Below are 17,964 nucleotides of genomic sequence, written 5' to 3'. Positions count from 1 at the left end.
ATTGTTCCATGACAACCATAGAGGAGGTCTCTCTTAGTCATTGCTGGCAAGATTCTTGCCAGAGAACTCCTTAATAGGTTGATCTTTTACTTGGAAGAAGGGCATATACCTGAGAGCCAGCGTGGCTTCAGAAAGGGCCAAGGAATGGCCAATATGGTGTCTGCTGCCTGACAACTCCAGGAAAAATGTCAGGAGCAGAACAGAGGTCTATATACAATGTTTGTAGATCTAACCAAGGTCCTTTATACTGTTAGTCATGAGGGCTTATGGAAAATTATGTCAAAATTTGGTTACCCAGAGAAGTTCATCAGCATTATATATCAGTTTCATGATGGTATGCTTGCCTCAGTTCTAGATAATGGACAATGCTTTCATGCTTTCCAATCACTAGTGAAATGAAAGAAGATAATGCTTTTGCTTCCATGCTTTTTAGCATGATATTTTCATCCATGTTGTCAAATGCCTTCAATAAAGATGAATACAGTATCAAGGTCAGTTACCACAGTGATGTTAAATTCTTTAACTTGAAAAGGCCACAAACCAAGACCAAAGTGGAGGGAGTGTGAGTGCAAGATTTTCTGTTTGCAGATGATTGTGCAACTCAGTGAACCTGTGAGGCTAACATACCACAAAATATAGATCGATTCTCTGCTGCTTGTGCTAATTTTGGCCTAACTACACCAAGAAAATATAGGTGTTCTATCAGCCAACACCACACTATCCATATATGGAACCACTGGTTACAGCAAATGAAGAAGTTTTGAATGCTGTGGATAAGTTCACTTACCTTGGTAGGGTACTTTCCAGAGATGTACACGTTGATATGAGGTTGATGCATGCATGCATTGTCAGTGTTTGGGAGGCTCTGAAAGAAAGTGTAGGAGAGAAAAGGTATTAGACTGACTGAAGATCTATAGAGATGTTGTACTGACCTTGTTGCTGTATGCCTGTAAAACCTGGACAGTATAGCAATGCCATGCCAGGAAACTGACTAGTTTCCATTTGAATTGTCTTAGGAAGGTTTTAAAGATCACCTGGAAGGATAAAATGCCAGATGTTGAGATCCTTTCTTAAACTAAACAGTCAAGCATTCAAACTCTACCTCAGACAGTGTAGCTCCAATGGGCTGGCCACATTGTTTGAATGCAAAACATATGCTTGCCAAAAAGACTATTTTATGGAGAACTCACATGGGGTAGGGATCACATGGTGGTCAGAAGAAGCAATACAAGGACACTCTCAAGGTCTTTCTTAAGAACTTTGGAATTGATTATGTGACATGGGAGACACTGGCACAGGACCACTCAGCGTGGTGTGCCCACATCAGAGAAGGTACTGTACTTAATGAGCAAAGGAGAATTGAAGTAACTCAAGAACTGAAGAAATCTGAGATGCACAAATTTACAGAATCCATCCCAAATATTCAGATAGACTATTTGTGCCCAACCTGTAGTAGAATATTCTGAATTCATGTTGGTCTGATCAGCCACATTAAGACACACTGAAACTTGACTCTAGCATAGAGAATATAGAGAATAACATAGAGAATAATGGACAACAACCAACCAATCTCAGGCTGAATTTGGACTCAGGTCTTCCTGATTCCAGGCTCACACACCCTTGCTGCCTATTCATGGAGGGAAAGTAAAAATTTTCTTGTTTCCTTTCTATTAATGACATTAAATAGTTTCTTAAGGAGGCAAGGAATATGCAAGGTGTCCCAAAAGTCTAAGTGCATTTTAAAGCTATTAAAACTTAACTAAAGATTTATTTAAGCTTTAAGGCTTTATTTATGTGAATAAAACTTAAAAACTTTTAGCTACAACTTTTAGCTTTAATAGCTTTAAAACTATCCTAAGATTTTTGGGGATATCCTATATAGCACAAGGATTTTTCAATGCTTTATCTCTGAGGGCATTCCCTCTATACTAATAAAAATTATAACCCCTCTGTAAATTAGGTAGCAATCTTTATAAGTTAGTATGACCAAGAACTTCATTACCTAGGGGCTAACCTTCTGTTGATAGGCCTCTCTGAACTTAGCAAGGTAGTGCGAGACTGACAGACATATTATCTGTTACTTGACACTTCTCTGACTCAGTAGGACCTATCGGGACTGACCCTTGACTGGCATTGTTTAAAAATCTTGAATTATCAACATGCCAAAATGCTTTGGGTGTGGACAGAGGCAGAATAACCCAAAGGCACTTAATTTTGAAAAAAAATCCAGTTTTCTAATGAAAACGTTAATCGTATATAATGAAAAGAATAATAGCATTTATTTATATATGCTTGCAAAAAGAATCATCTCCAAATTCCTGTCTACAATTTCTCTATTTTCTACTTCAGTCTTTCTTATGCCACCTTCATGGTGGCTTTGTTAAGTCATTCAATCCAATCCAAGTCCATGTAGAGATACATTATCATTGTGTTGTCTTTTTTACACCTGGCTGGGGAGCGTTCCTGCTCTAGGTATGCTCATTATCCATAAACATTTCATGATGCTGAACTCCACCCATATTGATGCAATCTCTCCACGTTATAGGTACACTGGGATGTCCATAAACATGTGAAATAAATGTTAGGATAATATAACAGATAATTATCACAGGTAGTATCACAGGTATGTAGGTACATAATGCATTAGAATTCCATTCAACCATCATGAGTACACACAGAAATGGAATATATGGCACATATATATATATAGCATAATATATATGTAAAATACATATACAAAATTGAACACTAAAGATCAAACATATAGGTCATATATAATTTTTAAAAATAGCATCCTAGCTGAAGTCAATATGGTGGAGTAAGCTGTAAATCACTGTAATTCTCCCATATTTACCTCCAAATAACCATAAAATAGTGGCACAAAACAAATCCTGCAAGAACAGAACCAACACAAAGATGAGATGAAACAATCTTTTAGCCCAAGAAACTTGGAAGTTCATCAAGAAAGGTCTGTCTCACTTGGGTAAAAAGTAGAGCAAATTCTAGGACAAGAAGCATCACAGCAAACCAGCAGCAAGCGCCACCTCAGCAAGCCAGCAGGAGACCCTGAGCCCCAGTGTGGTGAAGCAGGCAGATGCCAACACCAGGACCCCTGTACCTTAGCATGGCCAGAGGAATTGGCAAACTCTGCTCTGAGAAGCACCACATACCTCAGCCCAGTCCAGGGCAATCTAGACCTCCATGTGCTTCAGTGTAGCCCTGGGGAATGCAGAAACACATCACTGGGCCTCAACACATGCCTGACAATACCACTAGGAGTGATGGTCAGTACTAGGTAGTCTGCCATACCCCTACAGCCTACAGCAGCACCAACCATCCCTCACCCCAAACCTTCAGTACAGCACCATATGTAAGAGTTCCCCCAGGGGCCTCAGGGCAACATCACCATAACACCAGGTAAACATCTAGGACCTGTAGCCACTAGCACAAAAAGCCTGAGACTGTGCCTCTTCCATCTGAGGTTAGGAGCACAAATTTAAAAGAAATGGAAAAGATAAAAAAAAAGAGTCTGACTATAGAAAATTATTATGGTAACAGGGGAGACCAAGACCCAAAATCAGAAGAGGTCAACAATGTCAAAACACCTATGGGCAAAACCACAAAGAAAAATGGGAACTGGTCTCAAGCCCAGAAGAAACTCATGGAAAAAATTAAAAAAGAACTTAAAAGTCATATAAATGAAGCAGAAGAAAAAAGTAGGAAAAGAATTATGGGCAAGAGAATTATGAAAAAGAGCTACAGCCTGGAAAACTGCTTAAAAAGTAGAACTGGTCAAATGGAAAAGGAGATGCAAAAATCCACTGAAGAAACAACTCTTTAAAGAGTACAGTTGGCCAAATGGAAAAGACAGTCCAAAAGCTAACTGAGGAAAACAACACCTTAAAAGTGAAAATTGGAGAAGTGGAAGGTAATGGCTCTACAAGACATTAAGAATCAATGAAAAAATTCAAAAGAATGAAAAAATGGAAGAAAATACCTCCTGGAAAAAACAACTGACCTGAAAAATAGATCCAGGAGAGACAGTATCAGAACCATTGGATTATCTGAAAGCCATAATACAAAGGAAGATCTGGATAGCATCTTTCAAGAAATTATCAAGGAAAACTGCCACGCTGTCCTAGAACCACAGGGTAAAATAGGCATTGAAAGAATCCATCAATCACTTCACGAAGGAGATCCCAAAATAAAAACTCCAAGGAGCATTATAGCCAAATTTCAGAACTATCAAGGTCAAGAAAAAAATACTGCAAGTGGCCAGAAAGAAACAATTCAAATATCAGAGAATCAAAATAAGAATTACATAGGACTTGAAAGCTGCAACATTAAAGGAGAAGATGTCATGGAACATGATATTTCAGAATGCAAAGGAGCTAGGACTACAACTATCAATCACCTACCCAAACAAATGAAGCATCAAGGGAAAAAATGGTCAATCAGTGAAATAGAATGATTTCTATTTTTCATAAGGAGAAGACCAGAACTACACCAAAAATGTGACTTCTAATATCAAGACCCAAAGAAGCCTGAAAAGGTAAAAAGAGAAAAGAAAACATAAGAGATTCAATGCAACTAAACTATCTCTACACAGGAAGATGATACTTGTAATTCTTAATTGTATCACTCATAGTACAGCTAGAAGGAATACAAAAAAAAATATATATATATATATATAGAGAGAGAGAGAGAGAATGCAAAATATGTAGAGGAATATATATATATAGAGAGAGAGAGAGGAGATATATATATATATATATATGTATATATATATATGTATATATATATATACATATATATATATATATATATATATATATATATATATATATATATATATATATATATATAGAGAGAGAGAGAGAGAGAGAGAGAGAGAGAGAGAGAGAGAGAGAGAGAGAGAGGGAGAGAGGGAGAGGGAGAGGGAAACAGAAACACAAGGTACAGGTAAAAGGTGAATTTCATGGAATGACGTCAAAAAAGAGATGAGAAAGAGGAGTACAATGGGTGCAGATGGAAGGGAAAGGTAGAATGGAATAAATTATTGTACATGAAGAGGCATGAAAGACCTAATACTGTGGAGAGGAAGATGGGAGGGTGGGCATTGGGCACTACTTAAATCTTACTCTTATCAGTATTGGCTCAAAGAGGGAATCATATACATAATCAGTTGAATATAAAAATCTATCTTACCCAACAGGAAAGTAGGAAGGGTGGAGATCAAGTAAAGGACAGGGTGGGAACTGAAAGAAGGGAAGACAGATCAGAGGAGATGGTAGAAAAAGCAAAACATTGGTAAGGAGGGAAAGTGAGAAAGGAGAGAGAGGATAGACAGGAGGGAAAATAGGATGGCGGGAAATACACAGGTAGAAATCATACCTGTAATGTGATGGAATGAACTCTCCCATAAAATGGAAATGGATAAAAAACTAAAATCTTACAATATGTTGTTTACAAGAAACACACTTGAAGCAGAAAGACACACACAGAGTAAAGGTAAGGGGCTGGAGCAGAATCTATTATGCCTCAGCTGAAGTAAAAAAAAGTAAGGGTAGTAATCCTGATCCCAAAGTAAAAGCAAAAATAGACCTAATTAAAAGAGATAAAGGAAGAAAACTACATTTTTGCTAAATGTCACCATAGGCAATGAAATAATATCAATACTAAACATATGTGCACCAACTGGTATAACATTCGAATTCTTAAAGTGAGTTACAGGAAAAAATAGAGAACAAAACCATACCAGTGGGAGACCTCTCTCAGAACTCAACAAATTCAACCAAAAATAAACAAGAAAGAAATTAAGAGGTAGATAGAACATTAGAAAATTACATATGACAGACTTTTGGCATGATTTAGACATGAAGGGTGACACCATAAGCAAATTAGAAAAGAAATGAAAAGTCTACCTGTCAGATCTATGGTGAGGTGAAGAATTCATGATCAAACAAGAGAAAGAGAGGATTACAAAATGTAAAATGGAGAATTTTGATTATATTAAATTAAGAAGCTTTTGCACAAATGAAACTAATGCAACCAAGATAAGAAGGAAAGTAGAAATTTGGGAAACAATCTTTACAACAAGTATCTCTGATAAAGGCTTCATTTCTCAAATGTATAGAAAACTGAGTAAACTTTACAAGAAGACAAGTCATTCTCCAACTGATAAATGGTCAAAGGATATGGGCAGGTAGTTTTCAGAGTAAGAAATCAAAGCTATCTATAGTCATATGAAAAAGTACTCTACATCACTTTTGATTAGAGAAATGCAAATTGAAACGATACCACCTCATACAACCTATCAGATTGACTAACATGACAGAAAAGGAAAATTGAGAAACTAATTCACTGTTGGTGGAGTTGTGAAGTGATCCAACCATTGTAGAGAGCAATTTGGAACTGCCCAAAGGACAACTAAAGTACACATACCCTTCGATCCAGAAATACCACTACTAAGTCTATATCCCAAAGAGATCGTAAAAATAAGGAAGAGGACCTACATGTGCAAAAATATTTATAGCAGTCCTTTTTGTGATGGCAAAATATTAAAAGTTTAAGGGATGCCCATCAATTGGGAAATTTCTGAACAAGCTCTGCTATAGGAATGTAATTCAATACTATTGTGCTATAAGAAATAATGAATAGATTTCAGAAAAACTTGAAAGACTGATGTCACAAACTGATGCAAAGTGAAATGAGCAGAAACAATGTATACACAATAGCAACATTGTGTGATGATAATCTGCAAAGGATTCAGCTCTTCTCAGCAACACAATAATCCAAGTACAAATGATTAATGAAGGAAAATACTGTCTATATCCAGGTAAAGAACTGATGGACTCTGAATGTAGATTGGAGCATTTTTTTTCACTTTATTCTTTCTCATTTTTTTTCTTTTGATCTATTTCTTTCATAACTGTGACTAATATGAAAATATTTTCACAAGATAGCACATATATAAACTATTTCAAACTGCCTACCATTTTCAGAAAAAGAAGGGAGGGAGAAAAAATCTGGAACTCAAAATCTTATTAAAATGAATGCCAAAAATGTTTTTGACATGTAACTGGGGAAAAAAATAAAATACTATTGTAAAAAAGAAAAGATAGCATCCTATATAAGGTTTAATACAATAATCAAATATGTAGGTGATATACAGCAAAATAAAAGATGTATATATGGTATTAACATACATAGCAAAGAAAAACAATCCAAGAGTCATATTATATAGGAAATACACAACTGTAGCAGCAAGCAAATAAATATGGATCCCCACAGTCTGCATATTCACTTGGAAAACCATAAATTATACAAGCTGTATTATATTTTTGTTTATTTTGTTAAAATTTCTCAATTGCATTTGAATCTGTTTAGGGCAGCAAGTTTAACGCCTTTAATATGCAGTATAAAGTCATGACACAAAGCATATATTACCAGCACTCTAACAATGAGTACCATGTGGCTACATGGATAACCATTTTATCCATTTTACCTTGACCATCATTAGTGTAGTCCTTGGCTGAAAGGGCAAATTGTATGGGACTGTCTCCTTACTGGTGGAAATTTATTACTCAGTGCCCTACATCTGTGTGATGGGTGGGTAGAATTATCTAGCGCAGGAAGGAAGAAAGATCCTGTCTTCTTCTCACTTTCAGTTTTAAGAGAGAAGCATTCCAACCTTTTTTCACCTCACTGAAGGGAGAGAAAGACTGGGAAGAAGCTGCAACGTAGGACTTTGATCATGTCCTCATTCCCAGATTGTTGTACCCCAAAATTTACCCTTGTTTCAGATCTGGGACTCTCTCTTGGTTGAACTGAGTTATTCCCAGTGGGGGAATTCATTTACTTTGTGTATTGTCTGGTATGTATTATCCTATGTAGATTTTCTCAGATTTCTATTTCGAAATCACCTTGGATAAATGGATTTATTTACTATTTGCTATGTATATTCATTGTGGATCTGGCATTTGGTGGGGAGTCAAGCCTTGGATATAGAGCTTTGGGACACTTCTTTCCTATTAAGAGATAGTGACCAGGAGTGTAGTTTGAAACTAAAATTTACTTCCCCTATAATAACAATATTTAAGGGAGCAGATAGTCACTGGTTTCTGGCCCCAACCTTCTGGCAACAATCTAAGTTTTCTTTGGAGAATGGTAAGGGGAAGAGACACTAGAGATATTTATTCTTGCCTACCTGTGAGCCACAAATGAAACAGCCACACTGTGCAAGTTAATTTATTTGCTGATCAATTGCTGATCAATCCTAGAACTTAAGCAATGACCTATCAGTTCTGCATCTAAGGTGTCTTCAGACATATTGGACTCCAGTCCCAATCATTTGTTGATAGCCCAGGTCCACATCCTCAGACACACTGCAATAGAATCTCAATTCAGAACTTCTGCATCACTCAGCTTGGCTGTTATCATGTTCAGGTTCTATGTTCCTTAGAACTCTCAGTAGGCATATTAGGCAGGAAACGCAGCAGGCTCTAGATTTACCCATTGCCCTTGTTTGGGCAAGGGGTCTCTTTTGGGTCAAGTCAGTTAATCAAGTCAGTTAATGTGAATCTCATGGTTTCTTACTTATACTAATGGCAGACATTGAAAACACCAAGGCCATCCATTGCATTCTGGGCCATTGCAAGTCATCCCAACTTATATCTTTCCATTAGACCTTGATGATTCTGGAAGAAAGAATGAGACTGATGACTATGCAACCATGCCTCACTTAAATCCAATTCACTTGAAAGTCAAGACGCCATCCTGTGATGCCCTTGGTCCTCAGCAAAAATGAAGGATGAATGACAGCAGTTCCCTTCAGAACTATTTTCTAGCTCCAATAGTCTTCACTGGCAACTGCTGAATGGATCCATCTTCTTGGAGCCTGATTAATAGTCTCTCCATTGATATGTCCCTCCTGGAGACCAAGGACTTCAAACAACTGCTGGGAAAGAGGTGGTTGAGATGTATTTGTTTTTTAGGGACCTGACAGTGTGTGACCTCTGGTGTGATTTTAAAGACTGGAAAATTGCCCAGCTTTTCATCTACTTTCTATGGGTTGGCTTTTTTTCTGCATAAGAAGATTTCTCTGCAGGTCTCCCTCCTCAGAATTTCAGGTTTTAAGCACAGTCATTCAACTGCTTGTTCCTATCTTAGTTTTTCTGAGCTGAAACCATATCTAGATGGTAGGTAGAGGTGTGCTAGCCAAATATCTAACAACCAATTGTCCAGGAGCAAAAAGATAGGACATATTTCAAAGTTTAATTTGCACTGTTAACATTTTCTCTGTCACTTTCATAAGTCTAGGTAAACAACAACAAAAAAACCAGGCCAAGATTTGTAGCATATTTCTGAAGTGTAAATGCTCACACTGAAAATTTAACTGACTTTTGTGACTCAGTTTCAGCTGGTTCTAGCACACCTTGATAGTAGATCAATTTTTAGCTTAGAGGTATACCTGTTGTGACTCTTCATGTCTCTAAGTACATATAAACAGGTAAACATGGCTACCACCTGTACATTAGCAGGTGTGGGGTAAATCCTGTGGCATCATTTTTGGGAACATTGCATCCATGCACTATGAATGTTACATGCTCACTACTCTGGGCCTTCTACTCAAGTCACATGATAATGAACTGCTTAAAGTAGGGCATACCCTTTGAGTTGTTTTTCACTTGAATGGTTCTATCAGTGTTATCTCATCTCCTGTCTCTGAAAAACAGCAAGCAATAGTTAGGAAAGCAGTGATAATATCATAGAATGCCAAGGCTGAAAGATATGGCATGTCATTTAAATACTTTCATGTTACAGATGCTGTAACATGCAGATCCAGAAAAGTTAAGGGAGTTTTTTTAAATTGCACTGGAAACAATGGTTGAATGGGATCTAGGTTCTAGACTCCCAATTTCTATGCTCTTTACATCACATCACTCTGTCTTTGAGACCACAAACCATAACAAGCCTAAGTCATTTGGGAGGTGATTCACGATCTCTTCAACCCCACACTAATCAAACATAACAATGCAAGCATCAAACAACAACGTTAATTGAAGGTGTCTGTTCCATTGAAGAACAATCTGAAGATTTGTCAGTCCTAAACCCCTGAATCCCAATCACCATGGTCCTATCACCAATTATTCCTTGGTAAATCTCAATATTGGATTACTCCCAACATCCATTTTAGCTGCTGAAAATCAATGAAGAAAGTCATGTAAGAGTGATGTATGGGTTCACAAGTTGTGCATCTCAACTGGACCCTTACTGCTACACATCAATCTTTTTTACTCTTTCCTAATTGATTTTTTTCTTTATTTTTTTTTCTGATTAACTCTGCAACACACTCTCCACAACAGCTATTCCTAACCTTTTCTCTCACTAAACCACTTCCATTCCTCTCTTTCAACAGGGTAAAACCCTGCCTTCTTTCTATGTGGACTCCTTCTAATTGCCCTAATAATGATCAAGTTCTTAAGAGTTACAACTGTCATCTTCTCATATAGGAATGTAAATAGTTTAACCTTATTGAATCCTTTATGATTTCCCCTTCTTATTTACTTTTTATGCTTCTCTTGAGACATATTTGAATGCCAGATTTTCTCTTCAGCTCTGATCCTTTCATCAGGAATGCTTGAAAATCCTCTATTTCATTAAATTTCCATTTTTTCCCTTGAAAGATTATACTCAGTTTTGCTGGGTAGGTTATTCTTTATTGTAATCCTATCCTTTACCCTCCAGAATATACTATCCCAAGCCCTCCACTCTTTTAATGTGGAAGCTGCTAAATCTTATGTAAACCTGACTGTGACTCCAGGATATTTGAATAGTTTCTTTCTGGATATTTTCTCTTTACCTGGGAGCTCATTTGGGAATTTCTGTTAGGAGGTGATCAGTGGAATCTTTCCATTTTTATTTTATCTTCTGGTCCTAAATATCAGGGTAGTTTTCCTTTATATCATCTTTCCATGTAGGTTGTGGATTGAGAAGTTTGGAAACTACCTCAGCTGTCAAGGATTCAGTCCCTGAGGCCTGCTCCAGCTGGTCTGTGCCAGTGCATCCCAGGCTGGACTGTTCTCTGCTCCCTGCCAGGTGTGAAAGACTCTTGTTGACTCTCCAGGTTGTCTTGGGCTGGAGATTTGTTTCACTCTGTCATTTTGTGGGTTCTGTAGTTCTAGAATTTGATTGGTGTCATTTTTTACAGGTATTTGGAGAGCTTTGGGGGAGAGCTCAGGGAAGTCCCTGTTTTTGTTCTGCCACCTTGAAGAGTTCTTTCCGTAAGTGAATTTTTCCATTTGGCCTATTGTTTTTTAAGGCATTCTTTTCTTCAGTATTTTTTGTGTCTCTTTTACCAAACTGCTAAATTTCTTTTCATAATTTTCTTGCATCACTCTCATTTCTTTTTCCAATTTTTCCATCTACCACTCTTGTGTCTTTCTTTAACTCTTCTAGAAATTATTGTTGGACATGTTCTCCATTATTATTTTTTTCTTTGAGGCTTTGACTGTAGCTGTTTTCACATTGCTATTTTCTTCTGAGTTTGTGGGCTGTTTTTTTCTGCCATTATAGCAGCTTTTTAATGGTTGTTCTTTTTTGATTGCTCATTTTTCCAGACTATTTCTTGACTTTGAACTTTATGTTAAAGTTGGACTCTGCTCACTTGAGGGTGGGAAGATGCTGTTCTAAGCTTTAAGCTTTTTAATGCTACTTACAGAGACAGTTTCAAGGGTCTGCAAGTTTTCAGTGTTTTCAAGGTGATGTGATCAAGGGGGAGGTATGGTTCCTGCTTTCCTGCTCTGTGCTCTGGTCTTTACCCAAGGAAGAGCCATTTTCCACCATAGCTTCACACTCCTTTTTGCCCTGGAACTGTGATCTAGAACTGTGACCCAGAACTGGGAACAAGCAATAGGATAGCCAAACACCAACAGACCCTGAACCCAGTGCCAGCAAAGAGTTCCCTATAATCTCTTTCCGATCAGTCATCTAATTCCTTTGCCATCTCTAGGTTGAGAGTTCTAGAAACTGCTGCTGCCACAATTATAGCTATTGCTCCAGGTATCACAGACCTGTCTTGCTGACCTCATAAGTAGTCTTAGGCTGAAAAATAATGTCTCACCCCAAGCTGTTGTTGGCTCTGCTGATCCAGAATTTAACCTGAGGCATTATTTTAAAGTTATTTGCAGGAGAATGTTGAAGAATTCGACATTTGACAAGCCTCTACCTTTTGGCTCTGCCTGCCTCTCTCCCTTACTTTCAATCTGTCCTCCACTGGTTCCTTTCCTGAAGCCTAAAAATATGCCAGTATCTTCCCCAACCTTAAATAACCTTAAGTTGACTTTACCAGTCCTCATACTTTATCTTTTCCTCCATTCTGTGCCAAATTCCTTGGTAAAGCTTTCTATATTTTGCTGTCCTTTTCCTCATATTTCAGTCACCCCTCCAAAAATTATTTCTAACTCTCCCATTCGATTAAATCTGCTCTTTCCAAAGGTTACCAATGACCCTGCTATATCTAATATCCTTTCTCAATTCTTACCCTTAGCCTTTTTTCAGTGTTGATCATTTCCATATGGATTTTTATTTCCTTCCTGGATTTTTACTTCCTTCCTGGATTTTTGTGATGGTATTGTCTATTGGTTTTCCTCCTACCTTCTTTGCTGAGTCATTATCATGTTCCACTTGCTTTCTGCACGCTCCCTAGGGCTCTCTCTTGAGTCCTCTCTTTTCCTTTATATTCCCCCTTGGTGAGCTTATCAGATCCCAAGATTTCAATTATCTTCTCCACACAAGTGATTTAAATCTATACCTCTCTTGAGCTCTAGTTCTATTTCATCAACCGCCAGCTGAACTTATCTAACCAAATAATCAAGAGAGTTTCAAAGTCAACATGTCTAAAACAAAATTCACTTATCTTTCCCCCTAAACTGTTTTTTTCCTAACTTCCCCATTTCTACTTAAGGTACCACCATCTTTCCAATCACCAAGGTTTAAAATCATATTTCCCTTTTAGACTATTAGCACTCTGTAAGAAAGAAGAACTATAACCTGCCCTCACCCTGAGAGGTGTAACTTCCCAGAGCTAGACTACTACCACACAGCTACATTCAAACTCTCTAAGGAATCTAAGGATAACCATGTTGAGAAAAAATTCACATATACCCTTACTCACCATTCTAGCCCTTGTCACCTCATTGTATTTACCATTTACACCATCAGCTTCTTACAAAGTAACAACACATGTTGTTACTCTGCTACCTATTTACAATAATGATACTTTTAAACATTAGACAAATCTTTATTTAACAATATAGCAAAAAGAAATAACATCATAAAAAGTCACATTGTGTATAAATAATAATAAAACATTACAATGGTGTTGGGACTGGAAGCTCAATTCCGTGTGGACGGTCTCGGGCAGGTAAAAGTGGGACTTCTAAATCTTAGAGTCTTACGAGGCCCTCCATGAACAGCGGGGGTTCGAGAAGGTCAGACCGAGCTAGCTCGGCTAGCTCGGGTATTTCCGCCTCTCCCCCGGAGATACCTGATGGGTGGAGTCTCCCTGCCCTCGAGGTCGTCCCGGATTGGAGCACACCTAGTTACCTAACAGCATGGTATTGAGATGCAAACTGTGTGGCTGAAGATTAAGTAGGATTGAGGAAGCCTAAAAGCTCTCTTAGCACGTGTGGAGCCAAAGAGAAAAGTAGGGCCTAGCTCGGTCTGACCTTCTCGAACCCCCGCTGTTCATGGAGGGCCTCGTAAGACTCTAAGATTTAGAAGTCCCACTTTTACCTGCCCGAGACTGTCCACACGGAATTGAGCTTCCAGTCCCAACACAATGGTCACTTCAGAACCTTATTGTATTTGAAGAGTATTTAAGGAGATAAAATAAGAGGTCCATGGAGGTAGATTGGTTCTGTTTTGAGGTTTTGAGAAAGAGAAAGAGAAGCAAGGGTAAAAGAAATACAGTAGGAAGGAGGAAGAAGGGGATGAAACTTGTTATTTCTCATAATTGAGGTATGTGGAGAAAGGGGTAGGGGCAGAGGCCATCTCAAACACAAAGACGGACTATTGTTGGTATAAAACTCCATCAAACGCAACAGAGAAACAAATGTGTGTGGGACAGAAGAGTTACGGAGGGGAAATTAAGAGGAAGGATAATCCCCACTGAATGAAGAGCTAAAAGCAAAATGAGGGAGGTTCCCTTACATTTTTTCTGACATGATTGGGAAATAGCTCAATAAATTGTGGTGTATGAATATATTTCATGGAATATTGTTGTTTTGTATGACAAAAGAGACCATTTCAGAGAGTCCTGTGTAGTATGAATTTATGCAACATGATGTGAGCAGATCTAAGAGATGTACAAAGATAACAACATCGCAAAGACAAACACTTAAGAATCTGATCAGTGGTCTCTTAGATATCTATGATTAAATGTGTTACCCACTTCCTGAAAGAAACGTGATGAACTAAAGGTGCCAAAAAAGGCATATTTTTTTTTGGACATGACCAATATGTGGATTCATCTTGCTTAACTATGCTAATTTGTTATAAAAAGTTTCTTTCTTTCTCTTGGTTAGTGGGGGAGGAGTGATAGAAGGAGGAAGATTAGCAATAATCATTCTTATCACCATCAAAAAAAAGAGACCCATTGAAATACTTTTTAAAATGCACAGAAGGAAACAGGAAATTCCTAAAAAACCATGTACAAACAAGGCTATTAGGAAAGTAATATGTAGAATTTGTTAGAGGCTTTCTCCCCCTTAAAAGCAGGCAGTATGAAATGGAAATTCATCATTTCATAGAGATTTGTCTTTTTGTGTTCTGTGATGTATATAGAAATGTTCTCTTTTTTTGTAGTTTAAGTTCATAATGAAAAAACTAATTTGAACGTATCTAGGATTTGTCCAGGCTTTTGCTAAGAAAAGCCAAAGTCTCTCGCAACATAGGACTCCTTGACCATGGTTGCTTTTGTAATAAAAATTTGGTTTTAGAATAAAACCACCAAATAGTTTATGTAAATGAGTAATAGCTACATAAATTTTCATTCAGTAAATACTAACTAGCACCCCCAGGTTCATTCTTTCCAATTCCCACTCAAAATGGTGGGTTGGATCCTTGGAGGGCAGCTGACAACTTTTCCTTTCTGGTTTCTAGGAGTAACCTGAGGCCACAGTACTGTTGCTCACACGCCCTGATCAAGTATGGTCCATTATCAGCCAGACTTAATTAACTTAGAAAGAGGTACAACCTAAGTGCTATCCTCAATTCCTCACTTTTTCTACCTTTCCTCCTCTATATATCCAATCTCTTTCCAAAGCTATTGATTCTACCATCACAATATTGGATACACTTCCTTCTCACTTTGGCACTTCCACTGCTTTAATCCAAGTCTTCATCACCTTATGGTTGCTCTATTGCAATAACATTTTGGTTGGCCTCCCTGATTCATGTCTCTCCCTATTTTAGCCCATCTTTCACTCAGCTATCAAAGTGGTTTTTTTCTTGAAGGGTTGGAATGCCTCCCAGTTGGCTCCAGTTTCCTTATCCCTATGGCAGAGACCCACATGATCTGGGAATTCTTTTTTCCTTTTTTCCTTTTTCTTTTATTATTTAGGGTCGAGGGATGTCTTCTGGAAGCACCAACTAAGGAAAATTTTATAAAATTGTATTTGTTTGCTAAGATGTATCACCATATATTTGGAAGTATAGAAAAAGGTTAATTTACAGATTTATCTATAAAATGTGCCACATATTCTTTTTCTGAGACTCTTTAATACAAGGACCTGAGAAAGGCATTCAAAAAAAGTAATGCTGAACCTTGCCAAGTCACTAAGAACCTATGTAGGATTTGGGACTATGGAATTTGCCAAACTCACTCTGATTTATTAAGGGAAGACAGCAAATGTTTAACTAGGGGAGTAGGGGTGGAGAAAAAGTTTAAAGGTTAGAGAGAAACTTCTTACCCCAATAAATGGAAAAGTAGAGGGCCCAGAATTCTTGAATGAATGGATTAATATGACAAAGGCACGGTGGATAGAGTGCTAGGCCTAAAGTTAAGATAATTTGAAATAAATTTGGCCTCTGACACTTATTAGCTAAGTGACCCTGGTCAAGTAACTTAATTTCTGTACGCCAGTTTCTTCAATTGTAAAATGGGAATAATAATAGCATCTACCTCACAGTGTTGTTATGAAGATCATATGGGACAATATTTGTAAAACACTCAGCACAGTGCCTGGAACGTAATAGATATTTAATAGATGTTTGTTTCCTTCTTTCTTTCCTTCTTTCTTTCCTTCTTTCTTTCTTTCTTTCTTTCTTTCTTTCTTTCTTTCTTTCTTTCTTTCTTTCTTTCTTTCTTTCTTTCTTTCTTTCTTTCTCTTTCCTTCCTTCCTTCCTTCCTTCCTTCCTTCCTTCCTTCCTTCCTTCCTTCCTTCCTTCCTTCCATCTTTCCTTCCTTCCTGCCTGCCTTTGTAACATCTCTTCTTGTAGTAGCAAAGAACTGGAAACTATGGTGCCCATCAATAGATGAATGACTAAGTAAATTATGGTATGTGACTGTAATGGAATAGTATCAAGCATAAGAAATAACAATATTGTGTAGACAATTTTTTAAAAGATTAATGATTGGCATGATGACCAACCATGACTTCAGAGGAACAATGACGATCTGCTACCCATCTACTGACAGAGAGATAATGGACTCAGAGGGCAAAATGAGACCATTTTTTGGACGTAAACAGTGTGGAAATTTGTTTTGCTTGAGTATATATTTATTACTAGGGCTTTAGTTTTCTTGTTCTTTTTTTTTTAAATGGCATAAGAGAGAGAGGTTAGAAGGAAAGACAGAAATTTTGTTCATTGAAAAAATAAAATAAGATAAAAAAAGAATGTGAGTTTTTAGATAATGGATGATGAAAGATGGATGACAGCCTTTTACAGGAGACTGAGAAAGGATAGTAAAACATGTAGGAGAGGATGAGGAGAGAACAGTGTCGTAAAAATCCAAGAGAAAAAGAAAAGCAGTTTTGAACAATGCAAAAAAGTTGAGAAGAAAAAGAAACGTGAAAAGAACATTTGGTTAACTAGAGTATCATTAATTTATTAATCTTTTGATAGGATCGTAGGACCACACATTTAGAGCTGGAAGGGACCGTTAATTCTATCTAGTTCAATCCCCTTGTTTTAGAATTGAGGGATCTGAGGTCTAGGGAAATAAAATTACTTGATTTTGAAGGGAGGAGAGTAGTTTTTTTAATTGAATGATCACCTTTTGGCTATTATAAAGTAAAATAACTTTTTAAAACTATTATTAAAGTATTTTATTTCAAGAAATCAGTCTTAATTTGTCTATGAATTGAATGTCTGACTTTATATGTTAATAAGACACTTTTATTTAAAAGAATCTATGCAATGATGTACTATCATTGGAATCTATAGTATAAGGCACCTAGGTGGCATGGTAGAATGTTCTAGCTGGACTTTGAAAGACCTAATTTCAAATCCTGCCTCTGACAGACACTAAGTGTGTGACCCTGGGAAAATCACATAATTTCTTTCAGTCTCAGTTTCATCATCCATTAAAATGGAAATAAAAGGCAGTTGGGTGGCTCAGTGGATAAAGCATTGGGCCTATAGTCAGGAAGGTGGTAAAGACTGTTTTAGTCTGTCTTCAGACATTAGCTATATGACCCTGGGCCAGTCATATAATCTTCCTTAATCCACTGGAGAGGGAAGTGGCAAACTACTCTAGTATGTTTGTCAAGAAAATTCATGGATAGTACAGTCCATGGGATCACAAGAGTCAGACACAACTGAACAACTAAACACCACCACCAAGATGGAGATAGGAATAGCACCATCTCCCAGGATTGTTGTGAAGACTAAATGATCCTCATTTATACATGGAAAGCACTTTGCAAACCTTAAAATGCTACAAAAATGCTATAGCAT

Source organism: Notamacropus eugenii, chromosome 3, assembly GCF_028372415.1.
Source record: "Notamacropus eugenii isolate mMacEug1 chromosome 3, mMacEug1.pri_v2, whole genome shotgun sequence".
In the NCBI taxonomy this organism is placed as follows: Eukaryota; Metazoa; Chordata; class Mammalia; order Diprotodontia; family Macropodidae; genus Notamacropus; species Notamacropus eugenii.
The sequence above is the reverse complement of the archived record's forward strand: the minus strand, read 5'-3'. Positions refer to the sequence as shown.